General features: G+C 44.7%; 1 protein-coding gene across 1 annotated transcript in view; it reads right to left on the reverse strand.

The window, feature by feature from the left end:
* CAMKMT (calmodulin-lysine N-methyltransferase) overlaps positions 1-22,101 on the reverse strand; it is a 1,482,081-nt gene that overhangs the window by 126,785 nt on the left and 1,333,195 nt on the right. The window lies entirely within an intron of this gene.

A 22,101-nucleotide genomic window follows, 5' to 3' on the forward strand; every position in this document is an offset into this window, starting at 1 on the left:
ACATATATATTACCTAATGGCGGTTACACTAGGTAGTTGTAGTAAGGTTTTCTTTTCCATAGACAGAGCATTTCTTTGGTTTGCTAATAACTTTGGGTCCGTTTGACGAATCTTCACGAAACCTTCCCAAAAAAGTTCATCCACCTCAGTTCCTTCCTGTACAGTTGAGGAGTGATCCGTCAAGCGGGGGCCAAGAAAAAAGGAGGGTACCAAAACGTGAAATTTCAATGCATTTTCCATAGACTTCTGTAAGACAAGGTGTAGCAAAAACTGCGGAACGGAATTACACCAAAGTTCGGCAGGAAGTTAGATTTTCGTCTGCAGATTGTGTTTTTTGTGATTTGGTGTAAATCCGTTCAGTAGTTTTTGAGATCTGAAGAGTAAAATATAATTGTATATTTTGGCAGCTGGGCTCACGAGAGTCTCCAAGACTCTCACGGGAGCGCCATTTTAAAAATAGAGCGTTCTGGATGAGCCAGGGAGCTTTATTTCCTTTGGGCCATCTCATGTGAGAGTCAGACTCCCGAGGGGGGAGAACAATGTTGTTGGCAGCCATTTCAGGACTCAAGAACTTAGTGCCCTGTCCTGAAGTTCTTAAAAAATATATATATATGAGAGCAGGGTAGAGATACCCTGGACTCCTAGCCCCCATGGTGTGGACACAGAGGGACCTATCTGGGGCCAAAAGAGAAAACAAACAACAAAAATGCTGCAATCCTGCGACTCTCGCACAATCGTAAAATCGCAAGGCCGCATTTATTTAGTATAAGGCCCGGGGAGCCTACCCTGGGGCTGTGTTTAGAAGGGGGAGGGGGCTGCGTGTCTCCCCCCTCTCCAAGTCATTAGAGGCCCTGGAGAGAACACCCCCAGGGCTGATCTTAATATTTATGAAGAGGGGTGCTGCGTGGCCCCCCCACCCCGTGCCTCAATAGACACCGGGGGCCCACACCCCAGGGTCAACATACATTTTTATGGGGCGAGAGAGTGCGGCCCCCTCCCTGAGACTGAGAAGGCCCCAGGGACCCCAACCCCAGAGCCAATTCCTTTAAGGGAGGGGCCCTCCTGCCCCCCCACCATGAACCATGAATGGCCTCGGGTAGCCCACTTCCAGGACAGGCTCAGTAGCTATGTTCTGGGGTGCCCAAGACCGGGACATAGCAGTTTCCCTGTTTGCATCAGTGCAGGCAGGGAAAACTGTGTTTGCTCTCACTTGGTGGAAGCATTTTTAAATCTTCCACCAAGCGGGAGCAAACAACAAGTCCTCTCCCAGCTCGCCCTCTGGGAGTGAACTTGAGATCTGTTTCCCTGCCAGCCTACAGATCTAAATATTGCTCCCTCCTGCAGGGATAAATACACCATAGAGTATTCAAAAAAATCTACTGAGAACAGTATACACTCTATGCAACAGTTGTCAAAAAAATATTTGCTAAAAAAGACCGTAATTTGAAGGTGGTAAAGATCATACTACCTGCACCCTTCATACTGTGGTGAAAACTATACAGATAATTTATCTTCTGAAGCAAGACAAGCACATGTACATAGGTTGTAGCTTAACACTTGGTGCACACAGTCTTCTGTTAAGAAGAAATTGTCATGCTGGACGATTCTGTCTAATAACTCAAGGCTGCAAAAATACTTGGAATCTACATAGAATCTTTGCCTTGTTGAAACTTTTTCTGCAGAACCTACTTGACACAAATCATCAAGTGTCATCTGCACACAGAGTTACTCTTCAATACAAAGATTTATAGTGTGTTCAATACATCTACACACCCATGATGCTTTAGAAGCACATGCGTTTTGTAAACATACCTATTAGCTGGACACAGGCTGTACAAAATGAGGTAGAAAAGTAATATGGTAGTTACCTGCCACTATGTAACCTATAAAACAAGCTAACACACAAATTGGATGATATCATCAAGAATATCATTTTAGATGTCATCAGTTATGTCATCAATGATGTCATAGAACATGTCATGAGTGATGTCATATGAGGGCATAAGCAGTGCATGTTGGGGGCGCAAGTTATAGTTAGTGCTGCTAACTATAACTGGTCAGTTTCTGTGTTTTCTTTTAGTGTAAAATGTTAATGTTGTCACTAATAAATTCACTTAGCTACAACGTTACTTTAACCTTTGCTTTTTTCCAGTGAATTTCAAGGTGTATAAAAATAAATTCAAAAAACAAGTCCATATATATTGAAAGGAAGGAAATGAGCGCTGATATATATATGTGTATATATATACATACATACATATATATATGTGTATCAAGAAATAAGCACTTACGGGGTGGATATACTATCAACGCGTGCAGGCACACAACAGACGCATTTCGGCTGACGCCTTTGTCAATGTCACCAAATGCGCCGGAAGCAGCAGGTTTAAAACACAATTCAATTGAAATCAAAGATGAACTTGGAAATAATTCATTACACAGGATTCGCCATCTTGGCATGTAGCCTATTGCTATATCTGATCAAGCCCTGGATGGGCATACAATCACCATAGTATAGAATCGACAAATAAAACCAGCGTTTTCATTCAATTTCCTTGCCTTATGCGTTTCAGAGCACAGCTCCTTGGGCACAGCTTCAGTATACAGCGCAGAGTAGGTAGAAAGGCACTCTCCTCTGCATGTCTTTTACTTAATTAGCCCCCCGATGGGACGTCACAGGTGAGCTCAACTTGGTGTTGCATCCTGGGATCAGTAGTGCACTTTCATGAGTTCCCTTACCTTTCGTAGGTTTATGCACTGTAGTATAATGTTCAATGAACATGCCAGTTTTCTTTTAAATAAAGTATCAGTGAAATTCATCTGCTTTTCGAGTACGTCTTCAAACAGGGATGTTTTGATGAGTGATATATATATATATATATATATATATATATATATATTACCTACTGGCGGTCGCCAGTAGGTAGTTATAGTTAGGACCACGTTTCCATAGGAAATCCGCAACATTCTATTTTGAATAACTTTGGCGCCGGTCGACGAATCCTCGCGAATTTTTCAAAATAGGTGGGGCGCTACGCTCCGCTCCTACCCTGAAAGTCTCGGGGGGATTCGTCAAGCGGGGGCTGAGATAAAAGGGGGGTCCCAAAACGCGTTTTTCCCATGCATTTTTCCATAGGACCTTTAGACAGGGCTACAGCCCGAACGGCTGAACAGAATTACTTGAAATTTGGCAGAGAGGTAGTCCTCAGGTCAAGGAAGTGCCTTTTGTAGGTTTGGTGTAAATCTGTTCAGTAGATTCTGAGAAAATAGCCTTTAAATCAATATATATATCTGAGCCAGCTTACGGTGCGCTTACGGTACGCTTACCGTACGCGTACGGTGGCGTGCGCGAGCGCGATTCTGATTGGCTCTTAGATCTTAGTAAACATTCGAATCGGCCGAAACCAGGAAGCGGCGGCCACCATTTTCTCTCTCGCACTGAGAGTGATGATGAAAATACAAAGCACAAAAACATGTAAAGGGGCTGTTTAGACAGCTCCCACACACATAGCCATGTTGAGGGAGTCCCCAAAGATCCCCCAAGGCCAAAAACGGAATTTTTTTTTTTTCGCTAATTTCGCCGATTACGCTTACCGTACGCGTACGGTAAAAAATTATATAAAAAAAAGAAATTATCCACACTCTCCCCACCCCGAGTGCAATTGGTGGCCGAAGCCCACCAATTGTGCATGGCTTATAACAGATGAGATAAACTATAATATTAAAAAAAAAAAAACAAAAAAAAAAAACCATTATCCACACTCTGTCCACCCCGTGTGCAAATGGTGCCGGAAGGGCACCATTTGTGCATGGCTTATAAAAATTACGAAAAATTTAAATATTACCTTTCAAAACGAAGTGCATCATATGTCCTCCATGTGCGCACGGTGCGCGAAGCGCATCGTGCGTACATGGCCCATCTAGCGTAACGTGGGCACGCGGTGCGCGTAGCGCACCGCGTGCCCACCGTGCGTGCACGGCACTAACTGCGTAAAGTGGGCGTGCGGTGCGCGAAGCGCACCGCGTGCTTACTGTGCGCGCACGGTGCGCGAAGCGCACCATGCGCGCACGGAACGAACTGCGTTAAGTGGGCGCGCACGCCACGAATGGCGTAAAGTAACTTAGCATTTAAAAAACCGTACAAATTCACTGAAAAAAACCATAGGTTTCACACACGTTATAGTTAGGAATTAGCATTTAAAAAACCTTGCAAATTCACTGAAAAAACCATAGGTTTCACACATGTTATAGTTAGCGGAAATTTTACTGATAAAAAACCAATGAAATTCCCCCGTTATAGTTAGTGCAGGCAACTATAACTCACGCGACCGCAATCTTCTGCTGATGACATATGTGTCTTTATGAAAAAAAAATATTTGTAATATATGTATAGCTAAAAATGTATGGAAGAAGACATGGGCAAATAAGTGTCTAAATACAGTATTAGCATCAGCAGAGGATTGCGGTCGCGTGAGTTATAGTTGCCTGCACTAACTATAACGGGGGAATTTCATTGGTTTTTTATCAGTAAAATTTCCGCTAACTATAACATGTGTGAAACCTATGGTTTTTTCAGTGAATATATATATATATATGACTCATGTAATGTCCTAGGTTGGGGGACGGCGCTCTTTGGTCGGGGAGGTGCGTAGTACAACCGGCATAAACGATTAAACAAACCACCTGGCAGACCTATCATTTCCGCCAACGGTTCAATCATGGAACCCATTTCCAACTATATTGACTATTTCTTAGCTCCCATTGTAAAAGATTTAACCAGCCATCTCAGAGATACAACTGATTTCCTACAGAAACTTGAGGGTATACCCTGGAACCATCGATATAAACTAGTGTCAATGGACGTAGTTTCTTTATACACAAACATAGAACATGAAATAGGCCTAAAAGCTTGCAGCTTCTTTTTAGGCAAACGCAATATTCAATACAAACAACACAACTCCATGTTGTTACAAATGATTACTCTATGCTTGCAAAATAACATTTTTACCTTCAACAAAAAACATTACCAGCAAATGAAGGGTACAGCCATGGGCTTTTCTTTTTCTCCGAATTTTGCAAATCTTGTCATGGGGTGGTTCGAACAGAAAATCGCATGGAATTGCGAAAATGATCACCATGTACAAAAAATCATAGCATGGTGACATTTCATCGACGACTTGTTCATAATATGGGATGGTACCAATGAAGAATTTGCAACATATTTCCAAATCTTGAATAATAATGAGACCAATTTACAATTCACCTATGAAATCAGTCCAAATAAAATCTCATTTCTTGACATCGAAATATATGTACAGAACAATACAATACAAACCACCCTTTTCAGAAAACAAACAGCTACGAACTCAGTTCTTCACGCGGACAGTTTTCACCCCACAAATCAAAAATGGAACATACCTTATGGGGAATTTTTACGTTGGCGTAGAAACTGCTCCGCAGATAATGATTTTGAGAACCACAGCAAAGCAATGGCAGTAAGATTCCAAAGAAGAAAATATCCTGACAGGATAATTAAAACAAGCCTCAAAAAAGCAAAAGAAAGAAATCGGACGGAGATATTGAAAAACAAACCAAAGGCAACCCAGGATGATTTCACAAAAATACGCCTTATAACAACTTATTCAACTGAAACTAGTGATCTAATCCATATTTTGAGAAAACATTGGGGCATCCTGAAACTTGACACCACCATTGCAGACCTAATTGGAGATCATCCGAATGTCACCTATAGAAGAGCACCTAATCTGGGTGACAAACTGACACGCAGCCACTTCAAAACCAAGCCACAGAAACCATGGACTAACATTGAGGGTTTCTGGCCATGCAAAAACTGCAAAGCCTGCAAAATTGGCATCCCAAAAATAGAGGTGGAGGGCAGAAAAAGGCGGAAATTGGAAAATTCAACAACACATTTCCTGCAAAAGCAAATATGTGGTGTACGTTGTCGAATGCCCTTGTAATCTAAAGTACATAGGCAGTACAATTTGTGAAATTAAAAAACGGATTCTTGAACACATTAGAGCCACCGTTAACACAGATCGCTCTAATGCTATTGCCAAGCATATGGAAAACTCGCATGACAGCAAATGGGAACTGCTTTGCTACTACGCCATTGAACAAGTGCCAGTTTTGGAACGAGGAGGAAACCGAGAAAAACTCCTCCGCCAAAAGGAATCCAAGCATATTGTTTCATTTAGAACTTTGACTCCTCATGGCCTTAATCAAGATGAGGAACTCTTTGTACATTTGTGAACCCTTTTGTGATGACCAGGTATCATTCCCCCGTGTTATCGTACAGACAATAGTGTCGGCCAAATATAATTTTACAGTAATTTTGTACATAAGAGTCCAATCTGCCGACTTTGACACATTTGAAAGAATAATAGTCAAACACCCACTAGAGGGATGAGATTGGGCTTTCTTTTCATTTCAATCCTGTGTCAACAGTTTCTTCCCCACCAGAGGGATGGGATATCATGATGTGTGATTCCGGGTTTTGAGGGTAATTGATTCCTTCATACACTGTCCATTTTACCATTAAACCCACTAGAGGGTAAATATCATATATCGGTTTCCACACATCATGCACGTTAAACACTATGATTGTGCAAACCTGATCACCTAACTCATCACTTTACTTGTAATTGCGTTGTTAAAAGTGGTCCACTAAAGAATTGTCATTATGACAAACTAATTTCATTTCTCTTCTCTCCCCATGTCACCTCATTTAATTTTTGAAAATTTTGTTTCTTGTAATTCACCAGCATCATGTGTAAATACACGCACTACAATGACCAGAATGCATTGCTAACGCTAAAACAGGAAGTAGCAGCAATAATTGAAATAAATAATGTCTGGCCATTGTGTAGGTAACCCGTGATCAAGGTTCGAGTGAGAACCGAAACGCGTTGGGCCAGTGTTGTTGTTGGCTGTGCTGATGAACTTTGTTTTGGATTAAAACGAACTGCAAACTAAACCATTGGATTCCGCTTGAGTGCGTGTACTCCTGACCTCTGGGCTCAGAGGTCTCTTGCTTCATATATATATATATATATATATATATATATATATATATAAATATATATATATATATATATTCCAAACGAAAAATAAGCACTACTTCAGTGCTATGCAAACAGGTCCAACAAACGTGCTTGAAAAAACTTCTTTATTCCAAGGCAGAGTTAGTGAGTTAGTGGCATAACGCATTTCGACTTTAGAAAGTCTTAATCATATGCAGACATTTTTGTTCACTTTACTGTGCACGGTACACCAAATTTGACAGAAAGCTAGATCTTGGTCTAGAAACAGTGTTTTTTGTGATTTGTTGTAAATCCGTTCGGTAGTTTTTGAGCAATTATTGCTCAAAAACTTTGGACCAACATGCCACCATGCACGGCCGAAGGCTATACCTATATACTATAACTCGAGCCCTAAGGTAAATACAACTCCCTCCCCTGCCATGCACAGTTTTCTTATCAAGAATTTCATTGCAAATGTTACAATTATATTATCAATGATGTCATAGAATATGTCATGAGTGATGCAATATGAGGGGTAATTAGCCGTGTATGGCGAAGATGCTAGTTATAATTACTGGGATAACTATAACTGGTGAATTTCAGTGGTTTTGTATGTTTAAAACTGACATTGTTACCTAAATATAACGTCCATTTAACCTTTGTTAAACGTCGAGATGTCATCAGTGATGTCACTGACTGTATCCTGAGTCATGTAATATGTGAGGTAATATGCAGTGAATTACAAGGACATACGTTATAGTTAACTTAGGTAACTAGAACTGCAGAACTTCTATGGTTTTGTGTGTGTAAAATCTGAACCGAACAATAACGTCCCTGTAACCTTTGCTTTTTTCGGTGAAAAAAAAAAATATATATATATATATATTCCAACAGAGTTTGCCCGCAGGGAGCCTGGACCAACACCAGGGCGGTCATGGCGTTTGGGGGCGGACAACCTCCAAAAGTATCCAGCACAAACCTCCAGTCAACAGAAAAGAGGCACGCCAGACCAAGAACTTCAAGCAGCTTGTATTTTAATCCAACAGAAAAACAGCCTGGTGTTGGTCCAGGCTCCCTGCGGGCAAACTCTGTTGGAATTGATTTAAAAGGAGCAGGACCCGCTCGCGCTGTTTGAAACAACAAGGCATGAAGTTACAGCCGGGAAGTTTCAGATAACATCGCTGGCAAGGGAAAGTGAATGACATCGGTCCTTCACGTTTTACTTCAAGACAGTCAGGTATTGCCAGGAATTGCATTTAAGAATTTAACAGCCGAAATTAATTTTGAGTAAGGACATTGCATTATGAAGTGACTCTGCATGATTTATTAGCCACTGTGAAAACACCCGTGATTGAAATGCAAAGGGAAAAAGATTTTCAGTGACTTTACACGCATTACGAGACTTTTTCATTTCACAATGCATGCTGGGATTTGTGGTATGTTAGGGCTACGTAATACTGTAGTAGTCCAACCGAAGGCGTATAAAACAGGCTGTTACGCCGCAAATCCATGATGCTACTCACCTGTGAACAAGGCTAATCATTTAGCTGAAACGCGTAAGGAAAAAGAAGGCTGTTTTTCTGTTGGATTAAAATACAAGCTGCTTGAAGTTCTTGGTCTGGCGTGCCTCTTTTCTGTTGACTGGAGGTTTGTGCTGGATACTTTTGGAGGTTGTCCGCCCCCAAACGCCATGACCGCCCTGGTGTTGGTCCAGGCTCCCTGCGGGCAAACTCTGTTGGAATTGATTTAAAAGGAGCAGGACCTTGGCAGTTATTTTCCCTCTTTCTTCCATTTCTCACTATGAGGCATTAGTATTTGTCTGTACTTGGCGAATACGAGCTAGGACACTTCCCATGCTTTTCGTGTGTACTATGCAATTACTTGTTTACATGCTAATTTTTTTATAGACGTTTGTACCTGTGGACCTTACAAGATGGCCGACACACTTCCATTACGGAAGTAGACTCTTTGCAACGCTGTCCCATGTCTATGTTTAGTACTTTTCACTATGTAACCTGTACCTGCAATAAATATCCTCCTTGGAGTCCTGAGAGCGCGTCTTCATTGCTTTGCGGACCTCATCTGAAATTGCCAGCTGTGCCTTACTGGCTTCACGCGCCACCGATCCACGGGCGGAGCTTCCAGGAAAGGCAAAACTCATTATATTATATATATATTACCTACTGGCGGTCGCCAGTAGGTAGTTATAGTTAGGACCCCTTTTCCATAGGAAATCCGCAACATTCTATTTTGAATAACTTTGGCGCCGGTCGATGAATCCTCGCGAATTTCTCAAAATAGGTGGGGCGCTACGCTCCGCTCCTACCCTGAAAGTCTCGGGGGGATTCGTCAAGCGGGGGCTGAGATAAAAGGGGGGTCCCAAAACGCGTTTTTCCCATGCATTTTTCCATAGGACCTTTAGACAGAGCTACAGCCCGAACGGCTGAACAGAATTACTAGAAATTTGGCAGAGAGGTAGTCCCTATGTCAAGGAAGTGCCTTTTGTAGGTTTGGTGTAAATCTGTTCAGTAGATTCTGAGAAAATAGCCTTTAAATCAATATATATATCTGAGCCCGCTTACGGTACGCTTACGGTACGCTTACCGTACGCGTACGGTGGCGTGCGCGAGCGCGATTCTGATTGGCTCTTAGATCTTAGTAAACATTCGAATCGGCCGAAACCAGGAAGCGGCGTCCGCCATTTTGTCTCTCGCACTGAGTGTTATTTATCAAACATGATGCCCAAAAACATGTTACGGGGCTGTTTTGACAACTCCCTCCCACATAGTCATGTTGAGGGAGTCCCCAAACATCCCCCAAGAGCAAAAACGGTTTTATTTTTTTTTCGGCAATTTCGCCGAGTACGCTTACCGTACGCTTACCGTAAGCGTACGGTAAAAAATAGAAATAAAAAAAACACTATCCACACTTACCCCACCCCCTGTGCTTTTGGTGGCCGTAGGCCACCAAATGTACAGGGCTTATTACATCAGTAAAAAAACTATATTTTGGCAACATGAAATTATAAAATCGAAATAAAAAAAACACTATCCACATTGACCCCACCCCCTGTGCTTTTGGTGGCCGAAGGCCACCAAATGTACAGGGCTTATTAAAGTTGATAAAAACCGTGCACGGAACGCACTGCGTTAAGTGGGCGCGCACGCCACGAATGGCGTAAAGTAACTTAGCATTTAAAAAAACGTACAAATTCACTGAAAAAACCATAGGTTTCACACACGTTATAGTTAGGAATTAGCATTTAAAAAACCTTGCAAATTCACTGAAAAAACCATAGGTTTCACACATGTTATAGTTAGCGGAAATTTTACTGATAAAAAACCAATGAAATTGCCCCGTTATAGTTAGTGCTGGCAACTATAACTCACGCGACCGCAATCTTCTGCTGATGACATATGTGTCTTTATAAAAAAAAATATTTGTAATATATGTATAGCTAAAAATGTATGGAAGAAGACATGGGCAAATAAGTGTCTAAATACAGTATTAGCATCAGCAGAGGATTGCGGTCGCGTGAGTTATAGTTGCCAGCACTAACTATAACGGGGCAATTTCATTGGTTTTTTATCAGTAAAATTTCCGCTAACTATAACATGTGTGAAACCTATGGTTTTTTCAGTGAATATATATATATATATATATAGCTAGATAGATACATATATTGCCTGTAAGTCAGCTATCTTCATCAATTGGTCTGCTTAAGTATCATCACAATTTGCTTCTGCCCACTACAGTACGCAGCAAAGCAATGATGCAATCCACTTCAGTCAGTGGCTCACCTAGACCACGAGCGATGGCACTTTGCTGATTACAAGTGAACATCCACCTAAGAAGAAGTGCACTTCAGTGCCAAAGCTGAGAGGCCCATACTTTTGTTAATCTTTTCTCTGCCCTTTTTTATGTACTTTTTACTTTTAGAGTTTTTTTTTTTTTTAAACTACAATTGTTGGTCACATTAATTCAAAGCCAATAATCCCTTTTCCTTACACCAATTAGAATCATATGTTACTGTGACATGAGTTAAACAATAAAGAGATTCAATACCTATACTAAGTACATTTGTCTTCAAGGAAACAACCACATTGTTCTGTTCAAATTAAATGCAATGGTTAATTTTTTTAATTACATGCATATGGCTATCGTGTTTAGGTGTCAACTTGTTTTCATTTTTTTCTGACAATTGCTTGCATTACAAATTAGTGCTGTTTTCAGCTATATGGCCAAAGGATGAACTTCAAACTTTGGTCCACTAGTATTCCACAAATCTCTGGGATAGTTATTTCAAGGATGCAATAGCCCTCACCCACCTAGATGGTGGGTGAGGGCTATTGCATCCTTAACGAAGGATTCTCGAGATTTGTGGAATACTAGTGGGCAAAAGTTTAAAGTTATCCTTTGACCATTCAGCGGCCCACAACACTAATTTGTGGTATGAATTGTCTGTTTGGGGAGACGGTGTGCCGGACCTTGTTACATATTCTCTCTCCATTCCCCTCAATTGTGGTTTATAATAATTGCTTGAATTAAACAATAAAAAATTAACCATCACACCAGATTGCCAAGGACAAACTTATTGGCTTGGTACTTTTGATAACGTACAGAGTTATTACTGTGTTGTAAAGTGGTTTTCATATATTTTATAATGCGGAATTACTGCATTACTCAAATTCACCTGGATGGGTAAACCTTTGCAGAAACCTGATCTTAAATAGAATTTTACAAAATTGACTATATTGACCACAATGAACTAGGAGGTCTACTGAACCATGCTTCATCTGAAGCCCACACAGTAAGGGAAAAAAGTGGATAGTGCCAATGTTTTTTGGTGAAGCCGCAGAGATATTGTTATATATAGAATTGTGCAAAATGTTTCGGCTCACTTCTATTACACAAGCAAAAAAGTGCCAATTGAATTTACAAAGGTGAAAAACATCTGTCATATGGCCCCTTATTATTATGGAGATGTGATCTCCAGGGCGATGTAGTGACATGCCACACACACTGCGTGACACATCAAGACTATTGTGTACCATGGAAATACAATCTCACCTTTTCTAGCCTAGAGCACCACCACATTTAATGGCTTTACTCAATGCTTTGTCATCCTGATTGCAAAACAAAAAGTTGTCGAAATGCTCTTACCATTGATGTGGTAAAATACACCTGCCCCTATGTTCCAGGAGACAGCAAGAGGCTCACTCCCCAACCCTTTATCACACAGATAGGAATTCTTCCACTAATAAGCAGGCATGTATTATTATATTTTTAGTGTCCAGTAAACTCTCCCCTAGTTCAAGCATGGCAGTTTGGAGAGTGAAACTAGTCTGTATTTGGTGAAGATCCTTCAGTGAATTCAACTAAAATTCTTGCACTTTCTCCACACAAGATACATTTTTAGCAGTGACTTAGTTCCATTCTTAAGGATGTGCTTTCTGGCAAAAGCAATCTCAGAGACCATTCCATTATTGAAAAGCAGTTTGACAGCTGCCTGGTTCTCTTTTGCTGTCCTCCCATTATCACCTAACCAACTCCCATGGTATTCCCACTTAGACACACCAGGGGTCAAAGAAAATGTCCACCTTCCATGCTCTGTATGGTACTGCTTATCTTAGGAACCACTCCCTTCACAAGGAAACTTAGTGTTGTGGATTTATTTTTAGAGGACCACATGGGGATAGTTGGAGCAAGTTTCTGGAGATATGTGTGTGGACTTTCCTTTAAAGCCAGGTAATTGTCAACTTCTGCAGGGATTAGACATGAAAAAATAAGACTGACATTTGACCAGTAGGAAGACAATCAAACAATGCGAATAGCCGTCTACTAATATATTACTGCCAAGGTTCAGGCTCGCAATATTAATATCAAAATTTTAAAATATCGACGAATTGCAACTTCTGTGTTTTTAGCATTTTCTTAACCAAAGATACCAAATTAGTTATCTATTATAAGCCAGAGTACATTTAGCTGGAATTTGGTCAGGAGGCCTGGGGCACTTCAGAGGTCAAAGGCCAGCTGTTTAAATTAAATAAAAAATGAACTGAGAAAGATGATAAAGAGATAAAGCTCCTCACAAAAGAGGGCATCTAACTTGTAAAGAGCAAATGGGACCCAGACGACCCAGACTGCGTACCAAATTTGGTATAAAATTAGATTCTCATTTCCACAGCATATGTTCAAAGCTTGCCTAGGTCAGAAGAAAGCAGAAATAAATACTTCTTGGCAGCTTTTCAGAAGCAGTGCAAAATAAAGTGCTTTTTCATTCCTTTTACCATAGCCACACTCTCCCCTGTGTTACAACCATTATCTCAAATGGAATTAAAAGGTAATATTGCTGAATTTATAACAAAGTGACCAGCAACCACCCTCAAAAGCAGTAGGAATGTATGTGATGGGCAAGGAGGCTGAGTGATTTCTTGGTCTACACTGTCAAATATAGAAAAGGTGAAGGGAGGAATGCTTTCAAATAGTATAAACCATGGACAATAACTCTGTATAGCATACCAACCATTGTCTTTAGCCCACTGTGTCACTCTAGACAGAGGCCTGCTTTAAGAAAATCAGTAATGGCCCGCCTCATTGGAACAGCCATTCTGAACTCAATTGCTTGTGTTCCCTTCTGGAGGGAGCTTCCCCGGCAGTTCACAATGGACAGTTCCTTTGAGGAGCAGGGTAAGTACTGACTTCCATAATGTGGGCCATTGTCTAAGGTGGCATGGGGGTGAAAAAAGATGGGTTGGAACAAGTCCCGGGTCAACATTGTGGGCATCAGGGTCCTGCTCTGTGAGACATGCTGTCTTCAGGTAGGGACTTGAAGCTCCGCCCACTCTCCACCCATATTTGCTTGTGTCATTGTCCACTGTAAACTGTGACTGTTCATTGGTCAATAAGCTTAGTATACCCTCCTTAGTATAGGGTGACCAGACGTCCCCGTTTTCCCAGGACGGTCCCCGTTTTTGGAGAAGTGTCCCCGTGTCCCGACACTTTTCTCCAAGTGACTCAAATGTCCCTGTTTTCAAATAGTGTCCAGGTTAAACACAGAAATGTCCCTGTTTTTCATCGTTCCGGTTGAGCATGTGCACGCATGCTCTCTTTGCACTGTTTACGGCATGTGTTGTCACTGAGGTGAGCGCTGTAGCAAGAAGGGAAATCCTTTGAAGAGAGACATTTTACACGCAGCGCCACCTACGTCATCGTGCCAGCCAAAGTTTCTACTTTGGATAAAACAATATTTCTTCATCCTCTAGCTTGTATTGATAGCCATACAAACTTTTCAGTAGCCCTTATGCATACCGTGCAAGGATTAATGCATTGCTCATTGCATGTTTTATTCATAACCAATTGATGCATGCTCTGTGTTCTCCATATTAAAGCTATGACTTGACCTTTTGACTGACCTTTCAGATCACGGCAAACTGTTTAGCTGGAAAGGACTTAAAGGAGCAGGGTTAATGCCTGTGGGAGAGGCGAGCAGCGCTGCTCGAGCTTTTTGCTCAGGTCTTCACACTATTACACTATGAGATGATACCAATGGCTAGAGTGCACTATACATACCCCAGTATGGTAACATGACATCCCAGCAGTGACCACGTAAATGTGGGAGGACTGTATGGTCGGCCAGCCTTTGCCACACTTAAGACCCTAAGGCAGTAATACCTGGACAGAAGTGTTTTTTTCACATTGATCCATGGCTGCCATTTGGCAATTTAGCATTCTGCAGTTTACCTCCCGTGCTTTTCTGTCATGAGCAACTAAGCAACATTGGTGAGTTGTACTTTACGTGGTGCTGACGCGCAGCTATAGAAACGAGCATTGATAAAGCTAGTAAATCTGGCGTTTGCTAGCCTGTGATGTTTTATTGATTTTTGGCAAATATATGCTATAGTCCTTAAAAGTGTAAATGTAATAAAAAGTACTAATGCTGCTGTGTAAAGGAGAGGGGTGCCAATAAAAGATTTGTTGTCTGTAATGCTTCATCTCGGTCTGTGGAGGGAGCTGCCATTGTAGTCCCTTTTCTATGTCTATGACAGCTGTCAAATAGTCCTACTTTTATGTCGATGGTTACTGCAAACTGTAATCCTACTTCTATGTCTATGACCTGTCCCGTTTTTTGTTTTGAGAATCTGGTCACCCTACCTTAGTACCGCCTCATTTTGTAACATCCCATGGCGACACCCCAGTTACATATGCTGTTACTCAGTAGGTTTTAATTACAGCCTCCGAGCACTATTTTCTCAAATAGGTTGCTGCTGTTGCAGGCAGGATACGTTCTCTCCTAAGGTTTTTATTTTTTATTTTTATAGTATGGGCACCAAACGCATTTGCAATGTAATAGGTCTCACATTTACAAGAGTTTAAGCTATTAGCATTGTAAATGACAATGCCTTTTATTTATATGTTTTAAAAACAACACATAAATAAAAGGCATTGTCATTTAAAATGCCAATAGCTCAAACTCTAGTAAATGCGAGACCTTGTGCATTGCAAATGCTGGTTATTATACCAGTAGTGAAAATAGTCTGTTATTTACTACTGGTCTAATAAATACAATTTGACCGTCGCTGAAGCCTGCAATAGTAATTCTGTATGATAGTTGGTGCAGGCACATTTAGGTGCCTTTACCAGCCATCAGAGGGATTGTCCAGGGCTGGTGAAGTACCTGGGGGTCTGCCATGCCTCAGGGCCTCCCCGTTAGAGAAGCACAGCAGCATCACTGGTATATGTAGCCCTGAGTGCTTTACGCTTAAGCCCTGCAGTACCAAGGGCTATCCCATAATTAGGCTCTCACCTCACGCACTCCCATATCGTCACTGTGTGGGATGGGATCTGGAGACTTACATAGTGAGATGGAAGAGGAAAAAAGAGAAAAAGCAGGAAACTGACACCTGACGCCTATACACTTATCTTTTAGATTACTGCTTCAGTGCTCGAGTCGAAGCTTTGTTCTGGTCCAGTGCACGCAGTATAAGTAAGTAAATAAACAAAACTCTGAAAAGTGCGTGCCTGTGCATGTAAAGCACGTGTTTGTGGGAGTAAGTGTGTGTGTATGTGTTAGTGAGAAAGAGTGACAGGGAGAGTGAATGAGAATAAAGAACTGAGTGAGTGAAAATAAGTGAGATTAATAATGGATGAATTAGACAGTAACATTGTATGAGTAAGAATGAGTTCAAGGAAGAGCGAAAGAGTGTAATGGGGAGAATGTGAGTGAAAATAAAAGTGAGTATCAATGTGTTAGACCTGTCAGCCCTTTGGGTGGTCCCTCCTCATCATTATTTATTTTGTCCCACTTTTGCCTCAAACCCTGTTATAATTTTTCCTTTTTGGGAACCACCAGACTTTTTAGTGTTGATGCAGGGTCGGGGAGCCATTTTCCCTACCCCTGGAACTCCTGTCTGAGGGCCTGAGACACAAAATGGTGGCCACCCATTGTCACCTGTGACATCACCAGAACTCACTGGAGGTTTCCAGAACCTCCTGGAACATTCTAGAATCCTGTGACAGTGGGAGGCAGTTTAGAATGTTGGGAGGCCATCTCAGAGTGGCAGTTGGCATCTGACTGGAGAAGAGAGAGGACAGAGATAGAAGGAGGTCGGAGTAAGGCAGCAGAGGTGGAAACCAGTGCTTGGAGTGGGGTCCAGAAACCCACCCTTGATGCTAGTCTCTACTGACCAAGCCCAGCCTAAAGCCCTGTGTGGGACCAAGACCAGAAGAACCATCTTAAGGGTCTGGATATTTGGAACAGGCCTTAAAGAAGAAGAACAGCAAGCTCCTGACCTGTTCAGCAGTGTCCTCCTGGAGTCCTGACGTCGAGAAGCCTGGAGACCTGGGGCCTGAGGTAGAGAAGCGGCGCTGACAGAGAGCAGACGTCGTACCCGGAGCCGCCAGAGGTCGAGTGAGGGCGCCGACGGAGGTCGTGGAGAGGCACCAGAGGTCGAGTAAGGAGTCACCCGAGGTCGAGTGAGGGCGCCGACGGAGGTCGTGGAGAGGCGCCGGAGGTCGAGTCGGGAGTCACCTGAGGTCGAGGTGAGGCGTCGACGGGGGAGTGAAGTCCGCCCACCGGAGTCGCCGGAAACGGAGGTGAAGCGCGCCGGAGGTCGGGAGTGGAGATCGCACTCCGGAGACACCCAGAAGCGGGGAGACCGAGTCCCTGCGACGCCGGAAGGCGACATCGAGTCGAGACCGCCCAGTGACATCGAGCCGAGGCCGCCCAGCGTCATCGAGTCGAGTCCGCCCAGCGACATAGAGTCGAGACTGCCCAGCGACATCGAGTCGAGACCGCCCAGCGACATCGAGTCGAGACCGTCCAGCGACATCGAGTCGAGACCGCCCAGCGACATCAGTCGAGGCCGCCCAACGACATCGATCCGGAGCCGCCTCACAGCGTCGACACGGCGCCGAGCGGAGCCGATCATCGTGAAAAGGACAGTAAGTGGTAGAGGGGGCGTCTGAGGCCCCGTGGAGCCCTAAAAGACCATCCTAGGGGTTAAAAGGGGTGTTAGAACCAGCCTGGGAGTGCCAGGGGTGAACTGAGACTGGTACAGTGACCTCCATAAAGGGTTGTGTAGTTTGGAGGGCCAAATCTTTAGATTACTCTTGTTCTGCCTCAGCTTAGGCCCCAGCCTTGACCAATCTAGGTGGGACAACCCCATGCCATCCAAATGACCATAAGTTGTGTATGGGCAAAGTAAGACCAAGTGACCTCATGAAAATGATCTGACCTGCAATTGTCATTGATTGTTTTCCTTATTTATTGAAGGTGCTTTATTTATTGTCTTCCACTAATTTATTCTTGCATTGTATTTATTGTCTGACTGTATTTATTTGCCATCTGTATTTATTGCACATCTATTTATTCTTTGCGTAATGATGACCTGAACCTATTTATTGAAATTCCAAAGTAGCATTGTTTATTTGACCTGCTCTTTTAAAGGAAAATCCTATTGTATTGTATTTATGTTATGAAACCTGCAACTAAGAGAAAATAAGATAAAGACATATATATTTTCAACTTGACTTCCATTATTTTTACGGTGTAGTGTCGTTTTTGGAACGGATGAACGCATGGTTATTGTGAGGGTGTGACGTACGCTTAACACGGTGCCTGACCCCCAACCGCTCGAGCCAAGCTACCATTGTGCTGGGAACCTGGTGACTGCTAACCCGGTTGCCCGGTTTCCAACATAAAATTGGTGTTCAGTGGTGGGATAGAGCTGTGCTTGCGTCTACTCGACAATAACTTTGGGTAGTCCATAGGCCTACACCGGGAGTTTTCTCCAAGCGGACTTCCTGATTTTGAGTTTTGTTTTTTCCAAATTGACTTCTGGTGGTGGGAGGAGGTATTACAAAAGGTACCCCCCTGCATAGCTTCTGTAAGCAACTGTCTTCTATCCTGAGTGGGCAAAATGGAGTTTGTGTTGGAGGATGTGGAAACTTACACTGTGGCCCAACTCAGAGAGTTTTGTCAGCGAGAGAGGGTGTTTTGTCCCCAAGGTGCAAAGAAGGGTGAACTCCAGACCAGCTTAAGGGCTTGGGGGGAGGCACGACGAGAAAGTAAGGTTGAGAAGGAGGATAGGGATGGAGAGCCTGACAGCGAGGGGGCTGGTTTGTACCAACCTGAGGTGGGGAACCTAGTAGCGGGGCCCAGAACACTTTCAAGGAAGGGCAGCAGTGTCTCTAGTAACGGCTTATTAGAAGCAGAATTCACTGACCGGAGGGAGAAAAGACAGCTCACATGGGAGTTGGCGAAGCTGGAGAAAGAAAAGGAGGAACGGAGGATGGCTCACGAGTTGAGGCTCAGGGAGATAGATCTCCAGATCCTACGGGTCGGGGCACACACTGTTCCTAATGGTGGCAGCGAAGAAAGAGAAATCACCAGGGAACCCAAACCCTATTTGCCAAAAGACATAGTAGCCAGCTATAGTGCGGGAGATGATATCGCCAAGTGGCTAGCGGCCTATGAGGTCTCTTTAAGAGTCCATGGGGTTCCAGAGAAATATTGGGGAGGGGGATTGTATAGATACATGCCTCCAGCTGGCAGGGATACATTATTGGCCCTGGAGCAGGATGAACAGACCCACTACCCCACCATGAAAGTGGCGCTCGTGAGGAAGTTTGGACTAACACCCGAGAAGTATAGACAGAAGTTCCGGGGTAGCCACAAACTGGGCACACAGAATTGGGTGGATTTCCTGGACTATGCAAAGAAGGCATTAGAGGGTTGGATACAGGGCAGCGAGGTGAGGGACTACGAGGGGTTGTTTGATTTGATGTTGAAGGAACACCTGCTCGAAAAATGTTTCCCTGAACTGCGTCAACACCTGGTGGATAGCAAGCTGACCAATCCCCGGAAGCTTGCTGAGGAGGCGGACATTTGGGCTAGTACCCGGGTGTCCACAAGGGGGACTGGAGGGGACTCTCAAAAGACCGGACAGGGCGCCCCCCAGAAGAAAGAGGGAGGGGAAAAGAAAACGGAGTTCTCTAAAGGCCCCCAAAATAGTTTCCAAGGGAAGGGAACGGGATTCACCCCTAGGGCTAACCCACCCAGAAACCCTAATCCTGGCCAGAGTCAGCAGCCAAGGGTTTTCCATTGCTTCGAGTGCGGTGGTGTCGGACACTATAAGGGAGATGTGAAGTGCCCGAAAAGACCACCCCCTCCCATCGGAGGAAAGGCCCCCGGAGTAGCTAGTGTAGTGCTCGGGGAGGAGATGCCTTTGGATAAGGGAAGGGAGTGGGTGGGTGTCACCTTAGTGGCCCTGGGAGAACGGGAGATGGTTCCTAAGATCCAGGTGCCCGCAAATACCACAAAGTATGGGCAGTGGGTCACCATCAACGGCCAAAGAGGGGAGGCTCTGAGAGACACAGGAGCCAGTATGACTATGGTACGTAGCCAACTGGTGTCTCCAGAGCAGGTGATTCCCCATGTACTCCACCCTGCCGCGATGGCTGACGGCAGAATGGGCCACTATCCGGTGGCCGAGGTTCCATTTGAATGGGAAGGGGTTGCAGGGTTGCTTCGAGTTGCCGTAAGCCCTGCCGTGCCAGTCGATTGTCTGCTGGGGAATGACATGGAGCATAATGCTTGGAAGGAGGTGGAATACCGGACTCATGCTGAGATGCTGGGTACACCTGACTGGGCCTGTGTCAGCACAGGGTCTGCGACTACCCGGAGGGGGAGTTCGTTTAGGCGGGAGCCTGGAACAAAGGCACCGCCGGCTGCCAACCAAGGGAAGAACCGAGGGCAGGAGGAGCCTGCCTCGGCATCCGCGCCCCGTGTGACGGATAGGCCACCGGAGGTGGTGGACCACGAGTCCGCGGAGGGGGATGTTACCGAACTGGAGAACCTACCCATCCCGGCCGAGTGGCACGTGGAGGGAGGGCCGACCAGGGAGGAATTCTGCAAGGGCCAGAGGGAGTGTCCTACCCTTGAGGGACTGAGGCGACAGGCCGAAGCCCAGGCAGCAGGGAACGTTGAGGGAAACTACAATATTTACTGGGAGGATGGCCTCCTCTACAGTGAACCCAAGGCACCCATGCACGGATCGTCACGGGCCTTGGTTGTCCCTCAACGTTATCGAGCCTTCCTCCTGGAATTGGCTCATGAGATCCCCTTGGCAGGACACCTGGGGCAAGACAAGACCTTTGCCCGGCTTGTCCCGCACTTTTATTGGCCTCAAATGAAAGTGTCGTCCGACACCTACTGCCGGACGTGTGGGTCTTGTCAAGCCAGTGGGAAAACAGGGGTGAAGCTGAAAGCTCCCCTGGAACCACTTCCTGTCGTTAGCACCCCCTTTGAAAGGGTGGGCATTGACATTGTGGGTCCGTTAGATCCGCCTACTACAGCTGGTCACAGGTTTATCCTGGTTCTGGTGGATCATGCCACACGGTACCCAGAGGCTATACCTCTGAGGACCATTACTGCACCTGTTGTGGCCAGGGCCCTGATGGGAATCTTTACCCAAGTGGGTTTTCCCAAGGAAGTTGTGTCCGACAGTGGGACCAACTTCATGTCAGCATACATGCGGGCCATGTGGAAGGAGTGTGGAGTGACCTACCGGTTCACCACTCCTTACCACCCCCAGACCAATGGTCTGGTGGAGAGGTTCAATAAAACCTTGAAAGGCATGATCAGAAGTCTGCCTGAAAGCCTGCGGAGGAAATGGGACGTCCTCCTACCCTGTCTATTGTTTTCTTACAGGGAAGTGCCACAGTAGGGAGTGGGCTTCAGCCCCTTCGAGCTTTTGTATGGGCACCCTGTGCGTGGACCTCTCGGCCTGGTGAGGGACGGATGGGAAAGAACTCCCAGAAAGCTTCCCCAGGACGTGGTGAGCTACATGCTGGCCTTCCGGAGCCAAATGGCTAAGTTGTGGAAGCAAGCTTCTGACAACTTGGAAGCCAGCCAAGCAGTGATGAAGGCGTGGTATGACCACAATGCTCACCCGGTGGAGTTGGAGCCTGGCCAGAAGGTGTGGGTGATCGAACCAGGAGAGCTTAGCGCCCTCTAGGATCGCTGGTCAGGACCCTTTGAGGTGTTGGAGAAGAAGGGTAAGGCTACCTACCTGGTGGATCTGAAGACCCCTCGCCAGCCCCTACGGGTGCTGCATGCCAACCGCCTCAAACCCCACCATGAGAGGCCCGAAGTCATATTGCTGATGGTGACTGACGGAGCAGAGGACGTGGAAAGCGAGCCTCTCCCCGACTTATTTGCGTCTCAAGAGAAGGATGGGTTGGTGGAGGGAGTGATTCTCTCCCCGTCCCTAACTCCTGAACAGCAGGAGGACTGCCGCCAGGTCCTGGGGCAGTACTCTTCGTTGTTCTCCCTTGTTCCGGGTAGGACTCACCTGTGCGTCCATGACGTGGCCACAGGAGACAGCCCACCTGTGAAGTCAAAGATCTACCGGATGACAGACAAGGTGAAGGCCAGCATTCACAGTGAAGTCACTAAGATGCTGGAGCTAGGAGTGATTGAACCTTCCAGCAGCCCCTGGTCCAGTCCGGTGGTACTAGTACCAAAAGCTGCACCACCGGGGGCCCAACCGGAACT

This window comes from Triturus cristatus, chromosome 6, assembly GCF_964204655.1.
Source record: "Triturus cristatus chromosome 6, aTriCri1.1, whole genome shotgun sequence".
NCBI classification, from domain to species: domain Eukaryota; kingdom Metazoa; phylum Chordata; class Amphibia; order Caudata; family Salamandridae; genus Triturus; species Triturus cristatus.